The sequence below is a fragment of the Schistocerca piceifrons genome, chromosome 5, assembly GCF_021461385.2.
Source record: "Schistocerca piceifrons isolate TAMUIC-IGC-003096 chromosome 5, iqSchPice1.1, whole genome shotgun sequence".
NCBI classification, from domain to species: Eukaryota; Metazoa; Arthropoda; class Insecta; order Orthoptera; family Acrididae; genus Schistocerca; species Schistocerca piceifrons.
The window spans coordinates 699,877,457-699,893,041 of record NC_060142.1 but is presented as its reverse complement, the minus strand read 5'-3'; the positions used below and the strand labels follow the sequence as shown (position 1 = coordinate 699,893,041).

Genomic DNA, 15,585 nt, shown 5'->3' with positions numbered 1-15,585 from the left:
CGTTCGAATCCAGCCTCGGGCATTGGTGTGTGTGATGTCCTTAGGTTAGTTAGGTTTAAGTAGTTCTAAGTTCTAGGGGACTGATGACCTAACATGTTAAATCCCATAGTGCTCAGAGCCATTTGAACCATTTGTAGCACACAGTGCTGTTCTCCTCCATGTGTCGTCCAGCGCATTCATTGTCCGCCGCCACAGGTCGCCTTAAAAGTGTTCCGTTGTACTTGGGCTGTGACGGTGCAACTTGCATCTGCCCCCAAACTAAAACGTTTCCTCGAGCAGCTTTCTTTCACCTCTTGCTCATCGACGTGCAGGATTTAGGTTCGATGTGTTAATACCGTTGACTGAGTGTCATCTCTTTGCATTACCTACTGTAAATTTTAACAGGCAAATCTGCTCATTTTCGTCGAAGCGTATCAGCTGACATATTCATCTTCTCACTAAGATGTATAAAACCTCTCATGTAAGGTGCAAACTTGACATTCATTTAATCTGCCACCTTATAATTACTATTCCCTATTATGTGGGATGGTACAGCGACATAGTATTAAAGTGAACTGTCCTAAATAATTTCGAATTCGTGAAATTCTATTTAGAGCTTCCTATACCGCTAATTGTTGCCTTAAAAGTCATAATGATTAAGGTCTTCATACACTTGTTACATTGTCAGCTGAAGGGTATGATTGCCTTGCCACTTTATTTATAAACATGCTGAGGAGTCGAACTTCCTTATCTCTACTGCTTCTTTTGCTATAACGGCCATTACTTCGCAGACCTGATTATTCTAACCTGTTTCCTTTAATGGAAGTGACTTCCTCTAATTTCTACGAAGTTGTACTTACAACCTTGGCGCTATTTGTCAAACGTTTAAAATGGGTATGCAAGCTCATGATAGTCTTGCATGTTATAAAAAAAGTGTGTATTAGTTTTAATTTATGAATTAAAAGTGAGCCAAAGATTTTATTTTTAGTAATACTTACGAAAATTTTATACATTTGGCACTGAAATGTGTGAAGGAAATCCACTGTTAGAAGTGGCCTTTAGTCAGTATAATGTTTTCTTTTGTTTTCTTTTTTTTTTTTTACTGCTACAAAACCATTGCTTGGCTTTTATTTCTGATTGTATATTAATTTGTGCGTTATTTGGCCAGTAACTGCGTAATCTAATTTTAGTTTTAGTTTGATATAGACTTCTGTAAAGTCCTTTCTGATGCGAGCGCTTGTTATATACAGTAGCTTTAGCGGATGGCCCTGGCCATTGTACTTTGAACCGTTGTGCCGGCGTCCATTCTGGGGGCAAAGTTATTGTTGCTCTGAACTGGACTTGGTGTAATTTAGTCAATATAATTTAATCTAATTATTTAAGAACTGCATGACTGTATTCACCTCAGATTCTGGTGTTTCATATTTGAATAATTTTTTACCAAATCATTTATTTACAAGGTTTTAAGATGTTTAAGTTTCAAGTCACTGATGCTTCAATCAAGTTATTTAATTTCAAGTTTTTGATGTTAAATTTTTTATATTTGTCACATGAATTAGCTTCATGGTTTCGAAATAAAATTATTATCTTTAAATCAGCCCATCTGGCTGAATTAGTGCAAAGTAAAAGAACAGAACACCTAAGGACGTGTTCCAGTAATAATTCCTTTTGTTGTTTTAACTGCGTCAGTAAGTTGATTACTATTTTCCTTAATGAAAAAAGGATATTCCTTTACATATTTTGCTGTATAATTTTATTAAATAAATTGTTGTGATTGTTCTTGAATTGTGAATGATTCCATTGTCGTTTTTTCCCTTTGGTCAGCCATCCCACCCCACAACCGAGTGCACCGAATATTAGTGTCGCCTGCTAAAAGAATGCAGTAAAATCTCAATGCTCGCTTTAATTATTGCAATACTGAAATAGCCTCTGAAAGGCTCTTCCGGAGACGAGGGTACTTTTGAAGTGGACGAGGCAAATAACGCTATTGTGAAATTGAAAGCCACATTCGGAAAGTCACACTCTTAGCTTATCCCTTACCACAGAAACCTGTGGCCCTTGCGAGGGATCCAGTTTTAAATGCGACTGGACCGCTACATATCAATGTATGAATCATGGGTCGTAGGTCATCGAGTACTTTAGTCAGAAACTGCCACTCTCGCAGGGGAACTGGTAGCCATACGACTGAGAACTGTGTGCAACCTAACATTCTTTCAAGAAATTTCGTCGTTCACTTGGATGTCAACAATTCACACTTTTCGTTGACCAAAAGACGCTAACGGCCACCTCAGGTGATAGTAGTGTGCACTTAAGAAGGCGGGTGATGGACCGATGTGCGGTATCAAGGAACACCGTACCACATGATTCTCCACACAGTAGCGTCGTTGCACTGATAGCTAAACAGAAAATGCATGGTGTTTATAATTTAAGTTTCATTTTTAAAACACTGTAAAAAAAGAACCACTGCTCAGAATGACGTCAAATTTGAACGGAATATCAACGAAGAAGGGGGAAACATTACGGAAGCAAAAAAATAATTTAACGAAAATTTTTCCACTATATGTGGCAGACTATGCAGAATCAAAAACGCAGGGTACACAGTTATTCCTCACTTTGTGTCTGAGATGCGTGGCATGACTGCCTCGTGTATGCTTGCGCGCGCTACTGATAAAGCTCTTTCACAAGAGTAGTAACTGTCCACCGGTAATTCTGCAGAACTTACGGACACTCAAGGGTATGAAAAGGCTCTTGTCCGGTGGCTGCTAAGGGTATGGATAAAATAGTTACGAAATTCTTTTGAAGTGCAATGTGGCAGAGGGAGGAAAGCAACCGATCCGACGTCAGTAGAAGGTGTGCCCAAAGCAATGCTGGAGGTATAGAGCAGGGGTTTGTAAACATGCAGGACATGGGGAACTGCCCGAACTGGAACATGCCTGTAAGCACAATCGATAAAAGTCTACGAAAAATTCTAAGTTTGATGTACATACTACGTTATCCATTTTCAGGAGCTGCTTCATGCTGATCTGCCAGTAAGACAAACGTCTGAAATAGAATTTCTTACTCGCATGAAAGTGGCCATTGAATAGTCTGTGAACAGACGAAGTTCTTTTTCCGGCCGCTGTGGCCGATCGGTTCTAAGAGCTTCAGTCCGGAACCGCGCTGCTGTTACATTCGCAGGTTCGAATTCTGCCTCGGGCATGGATGTGTGTGATAGGTTAGTTAGGTTTAAGTAGTTCTAAGTCTAGGGGACTAATGACCTCAGATGTTAAGTCCCATAATGCTTAGAGCCATTTGAACGAAGTTCTTTTCTATCTCGAAGTACATGTCAGTACTCAGAATTGCTGTTTTTCGATACAGTAAGGTTTCCACGAGAATTTTTATTGATCCCGAATTCCAGAAATCGTACATCCTACAGTTCATCAATCGCACTGCTATTGCCAGCCAGTAGAGCATCAATACTGACAGAGCGTAATGTGTGTACCACGTCAGTGGAAAAGGTTTAGAGAGTAGATTAATAAAAAATACAGAAAATGAACTAGTGGTTTTAATGCTAGTCTCCCACCACTGGAATATAATGCACAGAATTTTCATACAACGACGTAAAAGTGTCAGCAAAGCCTTTCTTTAGGATGAAACTTCCTTGCAGATTAACACTGTTTGCCGGGCCGAGACTCGAACTCGGGACCTTTGCCTTTCGCGGGCAAGTGCTCTACCAACTGAGCTACCCAGGCTCGACTCACGCCCCGTCCTCACAGCTTTACTTCTGCCAGTACCTCGTCTCCTACCTTCCAAACTTTACAGAAGCTCTCCTGCGAACCTTGCAGAACTAGCACTCCTGAAAGAACGGATATATGGAGACATGGCTTAGCCACAGCCTGGAGGATGTTTCCAGAATTCCTTTCTTTAGGATATTTTTCAACTTGCGCATCACGTTGACTTGTATGTCGGTTTGTAATCCCTGACACAGCACTCGTTAAAGCCTGTGGTATGGTAAGTGAGCGGGATTCACCTTATGAGGAAGGATTTTCGTATAGATATCTACCGCGTGTACCTGAATGGTGGCAAATCAGACTTACACCCACTCTGTAATAACAATGATCCATCAAGTAAGTTCGAAATGCAATCACACGTCAGGATGGATCAAAAGCAAATCGAAGATGCTACCAATGTGACAATAATACGGTCGCCAGCCTAATTAGGCATTAACTGAGTTTCTTCCCTATAGAAGTTGGTATATATTCATGCAAAACAGCAAGTTGTAACGCTGCATAATATAGTAAAATTTAAGAACCAGAAAATCTATTGAATTGATAGTTTCACATTCTGTACTGATATGTAAAATCATGAATACACAACACTACACTATAATGTTTACTATAAAACTTTATACTGTCTATTAATCTGATTAAAATCGGGCATAGGTTACCCTTGAAATTGTACTTTCATGCCGCACACAAAATGTCAATTTTGATAAAGATAAAACACTGATAAATTTTGACTTTTATATTGACTTTAACTTTTGCTGGTTAAACCAATTTAGAACACTTCAGAATTCAAATGAATGAAGGGAGGACCCTGAAACTGTTAAGATTGCTGTATTTAAAAAAAATGATTATTGAATTTATTATTCATTCAAGATTTCCAGTATAGAAGTTACTACTCTTTTCATCTTATTTACTGCTCATTTAGATGCCTTTAAATCCCTTTAGAAATTATAAACTTCATTACTATATCAATACTAAAGTTATCTTTCGACTTCGTTAGACCTTCGCTATTCATTTACTGATTCATTAACAAAACATTTCTTTAAACATCATTCTAATGTAGCTAGTTCTGCAAATAATTATTATTAACACAAATTTTAATTTTCATTTGGGGACACTCGGATTGCACGACGTTTGGAAAGGACCCTGTCTAGGTTAGTTGTGAGGATAATTAAATGATGGAAAAGTTCTGGTAAAATTTACGTCATTATTGCAAAAAACAAACACAGTTTCATACGAATACAGTACTAAAAGTTTCAACCTGCTAGTATCGATGCGGCGGTTGGCGAGCGGCAAGACGGCGAGGCACAGAGCACACATACAACCACAGCTATGGCTCTTGACGTATCGGCACTTTAATTCATCTTAGCGTCGCAATACTTTTCCATTTAGTGCCTATGTAATTTTGCCATGCTGTGTGGGCGTTGGAACGGCATACTCGAGGCTCAGTGAAGCTATGTCTTCCAGGAGAGCTTCGTCGCTCCAGAAAGTGTTGCTCAAACCAGTGCCAAACTCTAACTACTACTACTGAGCCCGTTGTGCCGTGCAATCGCCGTGTGCATTTTCCCGCGCTCGCCTGCCATCCACCTTTTACCGCTCCCTTACAGACAGGGTATTCTCCCGAGGTTTTGCATTCTACATATCCTAACACATTGCCTACGTATGGACCAGACGCACAGTTACAATTTTAAACATCTTACAACAGTTTCAACGTTTGTTGCATTTCAATTCTATAACAATATTGCTTGACATTTGACATAAACATTAATATTCACATTGAAACTTATTTACAGGTTTCTTAACATAATGGCTTGGAACAAAAAAGAAATGAAATCAGAACATCAATTACACAAGTTTATCGAAAAATCAGAAGAAAAGAACTACTGATATGTACAACAGTATAGAGTTGTTGTTGTTACAGGTTATGTTGTCAAAGCGCTGACTCTTCGTGGATAATTTCTGCACTTGGTCTTTTTCTGGTATGTTCGTATTGATAATACCAAGCCGCATCCCGCGTGATGATTTTTTATTTTTTTATTTTTTTTCAGAGATGAATCTTCCGCGTTTTGCGTTTCTATCATATCACGGCTTGCGTCCATGCATAGTATTTTTTGTTCGGGAGTCAATGTGCGCGAGGAAAACTTTACACACTCTTTTTCTCATCACCAAAAGATTCTGGTGTGTGTTGAACATTTGATTTAGAGACGTTGCTGCTCTGCGAACTGTAGCACAACGACGGTGACACATTGTGGCCACACGTCCTCTTACTGAACGCTGGCTGCTCAAAACTGGTCGAATGCACATCACTTGTTGTTTAGGGATTTTAGTTGAAGCTGCCGCCGTAGTCACCGTGCTGACTTGCCTTGTACGCCAGGAAGATAATCAGTCTCGGAACTTTTTGGACGGACCGTGCATTATCTTCTGATCGCCTAACATTAATCATTGTTTGTTCCTGAGAGAAGAAGAACAATTAAAAAGTGAAACCAAAAACAAGTTTCGCAAGCGATTTCATGAATATTAATCAATGATTTTTCAGCTAATCAATTCCTGTGATTTAGTTCCGTTGGCGACAAGATCCTCTCTAAATTAGTTTTATGGGGAGCATAAAGCATCGTCCTCCATAGCGCCAACAAGAATCTCATTACCAAATGCAGATGCAGAGTGGAAAGAGGAGCAGCGCGTATAAAAGACGGATCTGTCGCCGCCGCCGCTTCTCGTGTTGCGCACACCTGCCGCGGGGAGCGTCCCTGTGCTAAATCGAGCAGTCGTTAAAGCAGAAAGCGGCCAGAGGTGTCCCCGCCGTGCGGCAGTCTCTTCCCACCGGGCGTCTTTGGCGCTCGTCACAAACGCCCCTCCTGTTTAACCCTCTCGCGTGGTTAATGACTGAACGCGCATGAAAGAGCTGTCACACAACTAGCAGGTGAGCGCTCTCCAGGGTATTCATTTCCATATTCCGCGGCTGCCTGCGCTTTGAATGTCCCCTACCGTCGCCCTTACACGCCGGGCCCTCCCCCTGCTCTTTTCTTTCTCCTTTCCTCGCTTTCCCCGTTCCTTTCCGGTCCTTCCGGCACCCAGGAACGCGAGGCGTAATTGCGGGCCGATTTGAGGCGCTGAATCGCTCGTCACCTCTCCCCTCTCGGCCCCACGTCGCACGGGATGTCACCATGAATAAAACATGGCGGGGCTGCGGCGTGATGTCCCGGCCATGCAACGGACCGCGAGCCGGAATAGCTGCAACACGTTAAAACGCACGCCTACATCCCCAATACTATCCATTCGTATCTGCGGAAGGCAACAACGACTTCCTGTTAGGGCAAAGCCGTCTTCACACGAGAAGAGTTAGCTAACGTTGACGTGAAGCTGTGCGAGTTTTGTGACGACAATAAGTGTTTGACTGGAGTGAGATTTTCACTCTGCAGCGGAGTGTGCGCTGATATGAAACTTCCTGGCAGATTAAAACTGTGTGCCCGACCGAGACTCGAACGCGGGACCATTGCCTTTCGCGGGCAAGTGCTCTACCATCTGGAAGGTAGGAGACGAGATACTGGCAGAAGTAAAGCTGTGAGTACCGGGCGTGAGTCGTGCTTCGGTAGCTCAGATGGTAGAGCACTTGCCCGCGCAAGGCAAAGGTCCCGAGTTCGAGTCTCGGTCGGGCACACAGTTTTAATCTGCCAGGAAGTTTCATATCAGCGCACACTCCGCTGCAGAGTGAAAATCTCATTCTGGAAACCTCCCCCAGGCTGTGGCTAAGCCATGTCTCCGCTATATCCTTTCTTTCAGGAGTGCTAGTTCTGCAAGGTTCGCAGGAGAGCTTCTGTAAAGTTTGGAAGGTAGGAGACGAGATACTGGCAGAAGTAAAGCTGTGAGTGCCGGGCGTGAGTCGTGCTTCGGTAGCTCAGATGGTAGAGCACTTGCCCGCGAAAGGCAAAGATCCCGAGTTCGAGTCTCCGTCGGGCACACAGTTTTAATCTGCCAGGGAGTTTCAGGTGTTTGACTGTTTTCTGGAAGTCGTCTCAAATGGTTAATTTTATGATTGCTTTTTCCATTCTTGAATTTCAGTATTTTTTATAAAAAAACGGAATGAAATGAAAATAATTTGAAAACCCGCCAAAACGCTCCATTCGAGTCACGTGATGCTTGTGACGTCACTGGCTAGTTCGCTGTTCCTACTGCCATAGAGCTAATGTCTGTATGTTTTGGAATTTAAATTTCGGAAAATGGATTACAAATGGCATGTAGTACCACGCTGTACAAATACACCCATGAAAACTCTTTGAAATCTTATTTTTGGGTGTTTCAGAGAATGCACTGTAGCGACAAAATAACACCACGTAGAAGCCCGAGTTCCCTTACTTAATTAAAAATGTCTTGTTCTCTGAAGTTGACGTTAATTTACCTCCAAGATACACTTTCCCACTGTTAGAGAGAAGGATAGCGTCAGTCGACAAAATTATCGCTGTATCCCGTTCTTTGCATTATTGGTAGCATTATTGGCAACTCTGTTGGTAGAGCGGTGGACCGTCGAATATTTAATGATATCCACATGTTGTTGTTGTTGTGGTCTTCAGTCCTGAGACTGGTTTGATGCAGCTCTCCATGCTACCCTATGCTGTGCGAGCTTCTTCATCTCCCAGTACTTACTGCAACCGCCGACCGGTGTGGCCGTGTGGTTCTAGGCGCTACAGTCTGGAACCGTGTGACCGCTACGGTCGCAGGTTCGAATCCTGCCTCGGGCATGGATGTGTGTGATGTCCTTAGGTTAGTTAGGTTTAATTAGTTCTAAGTTCTAGGGGACTGATGACCACAGAAGTTAAGTCCCGTAGTGCTCAGAGCCATTTGAACTTACAGCAACCCACATCCTTCAGAATCTGCTTAGTGTATTCATCTCTTGCTCTCCCTCTACGATTTTTACCCTCCACGATACCGTCCAATGCTAAATTTGTGATCCCTTGATGCCTCAGAACATGTTCTAAAAACCGGTCCCTTCTTCTTGTCAAGTTGTGCCACAAACTCCTCTTCTCCCCAATTCTATTCAATACCTCCTCATTAGTTACGTGATCTACCCATCTAATCTTCAGCATTCTTCTGTAGCACCACATTTCGAAAGCTTCTATTCTCTTCCTGTCCAAACTATTTATTGTCCATGTTTCACTTCCATACATGGCTACACTCCATACAAATACTTTCAGAAACGACTTCCTGACACTTAAAACTACACTCGATGTTAACAAATTTCTCTTCTTCAGAAACGCTTTCCTTGCCATTTCCAGTCTACATTTTATATCCTCTCTACTTCGACCATCATCAGTTAATTTGCTCCCCAAATAGCAAAACTCCTTTACTACTTTAAGTGTCTCATTTCCTAATCTAATTCCCTCAGCATCACACGACTTAATTCGACTACATTCCATTATCCTCGTTTTCCTTTTGTTGATGTTCATCTTATATCCTCCTTTCAAGACACTGTCCATTCCGTCCAACTGCTCTTCCATGTCCTTTGCTGTCACTGACAGAATTACAATGTCATCGGCGAACCTCAAAGTTTTTCTTTCTTTTCCATGGATTTTGATACCTACTCCGAATTTTTCTTTTGTTTCCTTTACATGTTACTAGTTCGAATCTAGCCTGCAACGATATTTTAACTTTTGCATAAAACAAATCGACAGTCCTTTAACATGAAAACCAAACCACAATTACAATACTTCACTACACCGATAATAAATAGTGTTATTGTGTTTCCCTTGGCGTTTACATGCGCATCCATTTGCCATAGCTGTTCGCACACGTCACATTCAAAAAGAAACACACGTCACATTCAAACAGAAATTTCCTAGATAACGTGACCATACACTTTATACTTTATTAGAAACAACGTTTTTTTTATCTTTGTATTGTCCAGCTAGGATCCTTATTGTTTAAGCTTTTGAAGTTTCATTATCTTACATAAGATGAAAATAAGTCTGCTGCAGACAGTGACGTTAGTTTACACTCACACTTTACGTTTGTGTTATCTGCATATTGTACATGCTTTATATATCTCCATATGCAAAACCACACTGTCCTATACCTCGTTGTACTGTGAGAGTATGGTGATATCTTCATACTAGCAACGCTTTCCACAGAACGTAATTGCTTGTAAGTAAACTAGGTGCATTTATCCTTAGTTGTTCATTTCTCTGGCTGAGATTAGTAATGAAGCTTGTAAGGGGTATGCTTCGCCGGCGATGAGCGAGGCATGACAGAATCTCTGACCAGAGAGTAGTTTATCGTTAGTTGTTGCTTGTCGCGGAGTCTGCGCTAGTCTGCTCGAGTCGACAGTAGTAGTCAGTCGGCAGTAGAAGTGAGTCGACAGTAGTAGTCAGTCTGCAGTAGTAGTCAGTCGGATGCAGTAGTAGTCGGTCGGCTTTAGTAGCGAGTGGAGGGTTGTAGTCCGCCGGAGTCGGCATGCGTCGGCGGTGTGCTCTGCTCGCTACTCTGGCCAGGATTCTGAACGATGAGTATTGTTGTAGAAGGTAAAGAAGCAGCATTACGCATATCTAATAATGTATGTTAATTGTAATTAATTTGTTAAAAATGCCCCAATAATAATTTTATTTATAAAGTAACTCTTTTAAAGAAAAACATTCATTTCAATTTAAAGAACATTTCCAATGGATCATCACTCCTTTCAATAATCCAAATATTGTCGAAGAATGTATAATTAAGAGCAGATATCATTGCAGTTTTATTGAGGTAAGAATTTTTGCTTGTTTTATTTAGAATATAGGGCCGAAGGTCAGCGCAGACATTATTATTTCTGTTAGGAGGTTACATTTCCTACATGGTTCATTATTTAATCAGAATTATTGTATGGGTTCATGGTCAATTTTCATTCATTAATTTTTGTTTGGGGAGTTTACGCTTGGCTTCATTTCCATTTTTTATTTAACATATATTTTGTGGGGAGGTTACAAGCTATATAAAGTACATGCCACCTGCGAAACAACTGCCACAGTGAGTTCTTGCTACAGCTATTTTCATATTTCGTGTAAAGCTTCTAAAAATTTATGACTCTTCGAGGATTCTCTTATGCACAGTCATATGCGATACGGACTGCGCCACAGAGCGAGTGGTCGTTGAGGAACTTCTGCTGAAATTCTTGTATAACGGAAATAAGCAAAAAGATTTGCTAAGATCAATTTTTTCTGCTTTGGGTCGTATTTCATGACTGTTATTAGACAATCTAGATGTAAGACACGGACCTATATGCAAAAGTTAACGAATCCTTAGTTTTGGCCGGCCCGAGTGGCCGTGCGGTTCTAGGCGCTACAGTCTGGAACCGAGCGACCGCTTCGGTCGCAGGTTCGAACCCTGCCTCGGGCATGGATGTGTGTGATGTCCTTAGGTTAGATAGGTTTAATTAGTTCTAAGTTCTAGGCGACTGATGACCTCGGAATTTAAGTCGCATAGTGCTCAGAGCCATTTGAATCATTTTGAACCTTAGTTTTGAACGGGTTTAATGATGTTGCAGGGAAAAGAATGTCTGTCGTTGCACATCTCGGCAATCTAAATGAGTGGAGTTACGTAAGGTTTCCACTATCAGCATTCACAAAATCCCTTTCTACTATTACTTAGTAGTTGCAAATGCGTTTAAATCACTAAATAACTAAACCGTTCGCAGAAGAAGTATGTAAAAACTTGGTAATTTCGGCTAACAATCCTGTAACACATGGATAACTTCTTCTTATTCCTAGTCTGTGACGCCACCAGAGCTTCTGCCAATAACAGAGCGTTTTCGACCATGTGACCAAATCTTGATATTTAATGATGTTAAGCTTTAATTGCTTACAAATATGAGATATTTTGTGAGAATATTGACCGAAAATATGATCTGAATGTTATAGTCACTCCGAATAATAACAATGGAACATAGTAATATAGCGTATCTTGTAGCGTGAGGGATAAAATAACTGCTGCGATATTCCGGCAACGCGTGCTATAAAAAGTTGAACCAACGTCACAGGCAAAACTTGCGAGACGCAGTACTGCATTTGTCGTTTTCAGCTGAAGCCCACACTTCGTGCGTTTTATAACTCACAGTCTATGAACATATGCTGTTTCTAAGCAACAGTACACTGAAGATCTCTCGAACAAGCATCGTTATTGATAGGATTTGTTGTAATAAAATGACGAGAAACGTCATACTGATGATTAAAGAATGTCTGTATGTAATTACACTCCTGGAAATGGAAAAAAGAACACATTGACACCGGTGTGTCAGACCCACCATACTTGCTCCGGACACTGCGAGAGGGCTGTACAAGCAATGATCACACGCACGGCACAGCGGACACACCAGGAACCGCGGTGTTGGCCGTCGAATGGCGCTAGCTGCGCAGCATTTGTGCACCGCCGCCGTCAGTGTCAGCGAGTTTGCCGTGGCATACGGAGCTCCATCGCAGTCTTTAACACTGGTAGCATGCCGCGACAGCGTGGACGTGAACCGTATGTGCAGTTGACAGACTTTGAGCGAGGGCGTATAGTGGGCATGCAGGAGGCCGGGTGGACGTACCGCCGAATTGCTCAACACGTGGGGCGTGAGGTCTCCACAGTACATCGATGTTGTCGCCAGTGGTCGGCGGAAGGTGCACGTGCCCGTCGACCTGGGACCGGACCGCAGCGACGCACGGATGCACGCCAAGACCGTAGGATCCTATGCAGTGCCGTAGGGGACCGCACCGCCACTTCCCAGCAAATTAGGGACACTGTTGCTCCTGGGGTATCGGCGAGAACCATTCGCAACCGTCTCCATGAAGCTGGGCTACGGTCCCACACACCGTTAGGCCGTCTTCCGCTCACGCCCCAACATCGTGCAGCCCGCCTCCAGTGGTGTCGCGACAGGCGTGAATGGAGGGACGAATGGAGACGTGTCGTCTTCAGCGATGAGAGTCACTTCTGCCTTGGTGCCAATGATGGTCGTATGCGTGTTTGGCGCCGTGCAGGTGAGCGCCACAATCAGGACTGCATACGACCGAGGCACACAGGGCCGACACCCGGCATCATGGTGTGGGGAGCGATCTCCTACACTGGCCGTACACCACTGGTGATCGTCGAGGGGACACTGAATAGTGCACGGTACATCCAAACCGTCATCGAACCCATCGTTCTACCATTCCTAGACCGGCAAGGGAACTTGCTGTTCCAACAGGACAATGCACGTCCGCGTGTATCCCGTGCCACCCAACGTGCTCTAGAAGGTGTAAGTCAACTACCCTGGCCAGCAAGATCTCCGGATCTGTCCCCCATTGAGCATGTTTGGGACTGGATGAAGCGTCGTCTCACGCGGTCTGCACGTCCAGCACGAACGCTGGTCCAACTGAGGCGCCAGGTGGAAATGGCATGGCAAGCCGTTCCACAGGACTACATCCAGCATCTCTACGATGGTCTCCATGGGAGAATAGCAGCCTGCATTGCTGCGAAAGGTGGATATACACTGTACTAGTGCCGACATTGTGCATGCTCTGTTGCCTGTGTCTATGTGCCTGTGGTTCTGTCAGTGTGATCATGTGATGTATCTGACCCCAGGAATGTGTCAATAAAGTTTCCCCTTCCTGGGACAATGAATTCACGGTGTTCTTATTTCAATTTCCAGTAGTGTATTTTCACGTAGTAACTCGTGCGTTATGAAACCACGCTGTTTTAAGGCAACGCCGCAATGAAGATTCATCAAAACCGCATCGTTCTTGGTAGGATTCGTTATAATTATATGTCAGTTAAAGACTTCAAAAGATCATAGCATAAATTACTATATCATCTGATGAAGAAGTTCAGTGTAGCTTTGGTGGTAGAGGTGTGGAGTTATGAAATAATGTGTAGCGGGTTCACGTTTCGCTGTTTCCAAATATTTTATTCATCTTCGCGTTTTCTAAAAGGTTATGAGATTTTCTTATTGTATTAACAGAGATACGAACTGTTTATAAATGAATCGTGCAGTTTTAAAAACTGATAATAATTCGATTTATTACTTCATATGAACAAATCTTACAGCATAAGCAGTGGCAAATGTCCTTCAATATGTGCACCTCGTCACACGACACACATCTACACAATAATCAATTTCTTACCATACTCAGCGTAACATGTCCTCCGTGATGATCCGCGGTGCATTCTTCCTCAAGGGATAGGGGCTTTGGAGGTCTTTCACAAACCCACACAGAATCGCAGGGTGTCAAATCGGACGAATCGGATGGCCAGCTGAGAAAGTTGTCTGCTGTTACAGAATGTCCAGTTCAGCGTTGGCGAAGAAAACGATTAAGAAGCTCTCGGAAATGTCTGTGAAAGTGGGGTACACCACCGTCTAGTTACAAGAGGTAATTCATCATAACTGATGTTCAGCTGGGGTAACAATCAGGTTTCCGACATATTTCGAAGTGAGTTACCCGTTACTCTTTGTTGTTCGAAGAAGTTCACTTTTTGGGAGTTATACTGGTGCTCTGTCACCGTATGTTGTTTCTCGCTTCCCCAGATACGGACATTGTGCGTGTCCACCTTGCAACTTACGCTGAAACTTGCTTCATTGTCGAAGATGAGTCTTTCTACAAAGCCAACATCCACCATTTTTAAGTCCAGCTCTTCGCTAAAGTCACGCCTTTTCACTTTTCCTGCTGTTTCTAGGACACAGTTTGTACGGTTTAAAACATAGTCGCTTAGGAAACATCTCCCACAATGTAATCTTTGGCGAGAACAATTCTCTGCTTGCTGTACTAAGTGACTTGGGACGACTTCGGTGAAACGCCTCGCGCACTCTTTCGACATAACGGTCAAACACACGATGTCGACAAGGACTTGTCTCATTACAAAGGCATCTGGCTTCCACCGACTGTCAGTATCACCTGTGTTGGGTCTTTCCTAAGCAATGCACGAAACTCTCTGCTCTGTAACCACCGATCTGGACATCTCAAAACGGAACACTTAGAAAACCCTTGGAAACAGAAACGCTACGACTGCTCAGTAAGCATGACAAGTGAACAGCGGGTAGCGCTTCAAAAACATGGACAGTTGCGGCTGGTTATACTATAAAGTTTGCCGATATAAAATAATAAACTGATTTATTATTAATTTTTAAAACCGCACCATTCACTTATAAACACCATGTATGTCCAGTAACACGTGTTATGCAAATGTAAGTACTCTCTCTCTCTCTCTCTCTCTCTCAGGCGTGAATTTGTCCGATTTTGTGAAGAAATTTTATAAGTTGATGTCCTTGCTGACTGGACATGGAACTTTTCCTTTTCGTCTTATAAAATGCTCATGGATATTGAAGCTTTTATTTATGTACGTTACAAACAGAACAATGTAACTAGCATATGGTCAAGAGAGGACATGTGCATGTTTGAATTTTACTCGCTTTCATTTTCGTAAAAAAAATTTGAGCCTTATATATGCGACAACTGCCGCTGCAAAGTACTACAGTCGCAAATCACGTTAAGTAGCACGTCTCACGTCACCAGGGTGCTGTGTCTCGTGAGGCTGCATTTCCCATCCACGTCCATGTCATTCTTAGCTGCCTCGTGCCGTGTGAGGACGGCTTTACAGAGGTTCACGTTTGCGACATTAGCCTAGTTTAACCCCCATGACGTCTGTAGCCCTCGGTGTAGCGATTAGTGTATTGGCCTCTGGGTCACAGGATCCAGAGCTCGATTTCCGACCAGGTCGGAGACTTTCTTCGCTTCGGGACTGGGTATTTGTGGGGTCCTAATCTCGTCTTCATTACAAAGAAGGCCATGTCTCCTAAGTGGCGTCAAATAGAAAGACCTGCACCAGGCTGCCAAACATCTCCAGACCGGTTCTCCCCACAAGAAGT

General features: G+C 42.9%; 1 non-coding gene across 1 annotated transcript; it reads right to left on the bottom strand.

Moving 5' to 3' along the window:
• Positions 1-3,633: 3,633 nt before the first annotated feature.
• Trnas-cga lies at positions 3,634-3,710 on the bottom strand. Its single transcript has one exon. It is a non-coding gene; the product is annotated as a tRNA-Ser (tRNA).
• Between the last annotated feature and the right edge of the window lie 11,875 nt (positions 3,711-15,585).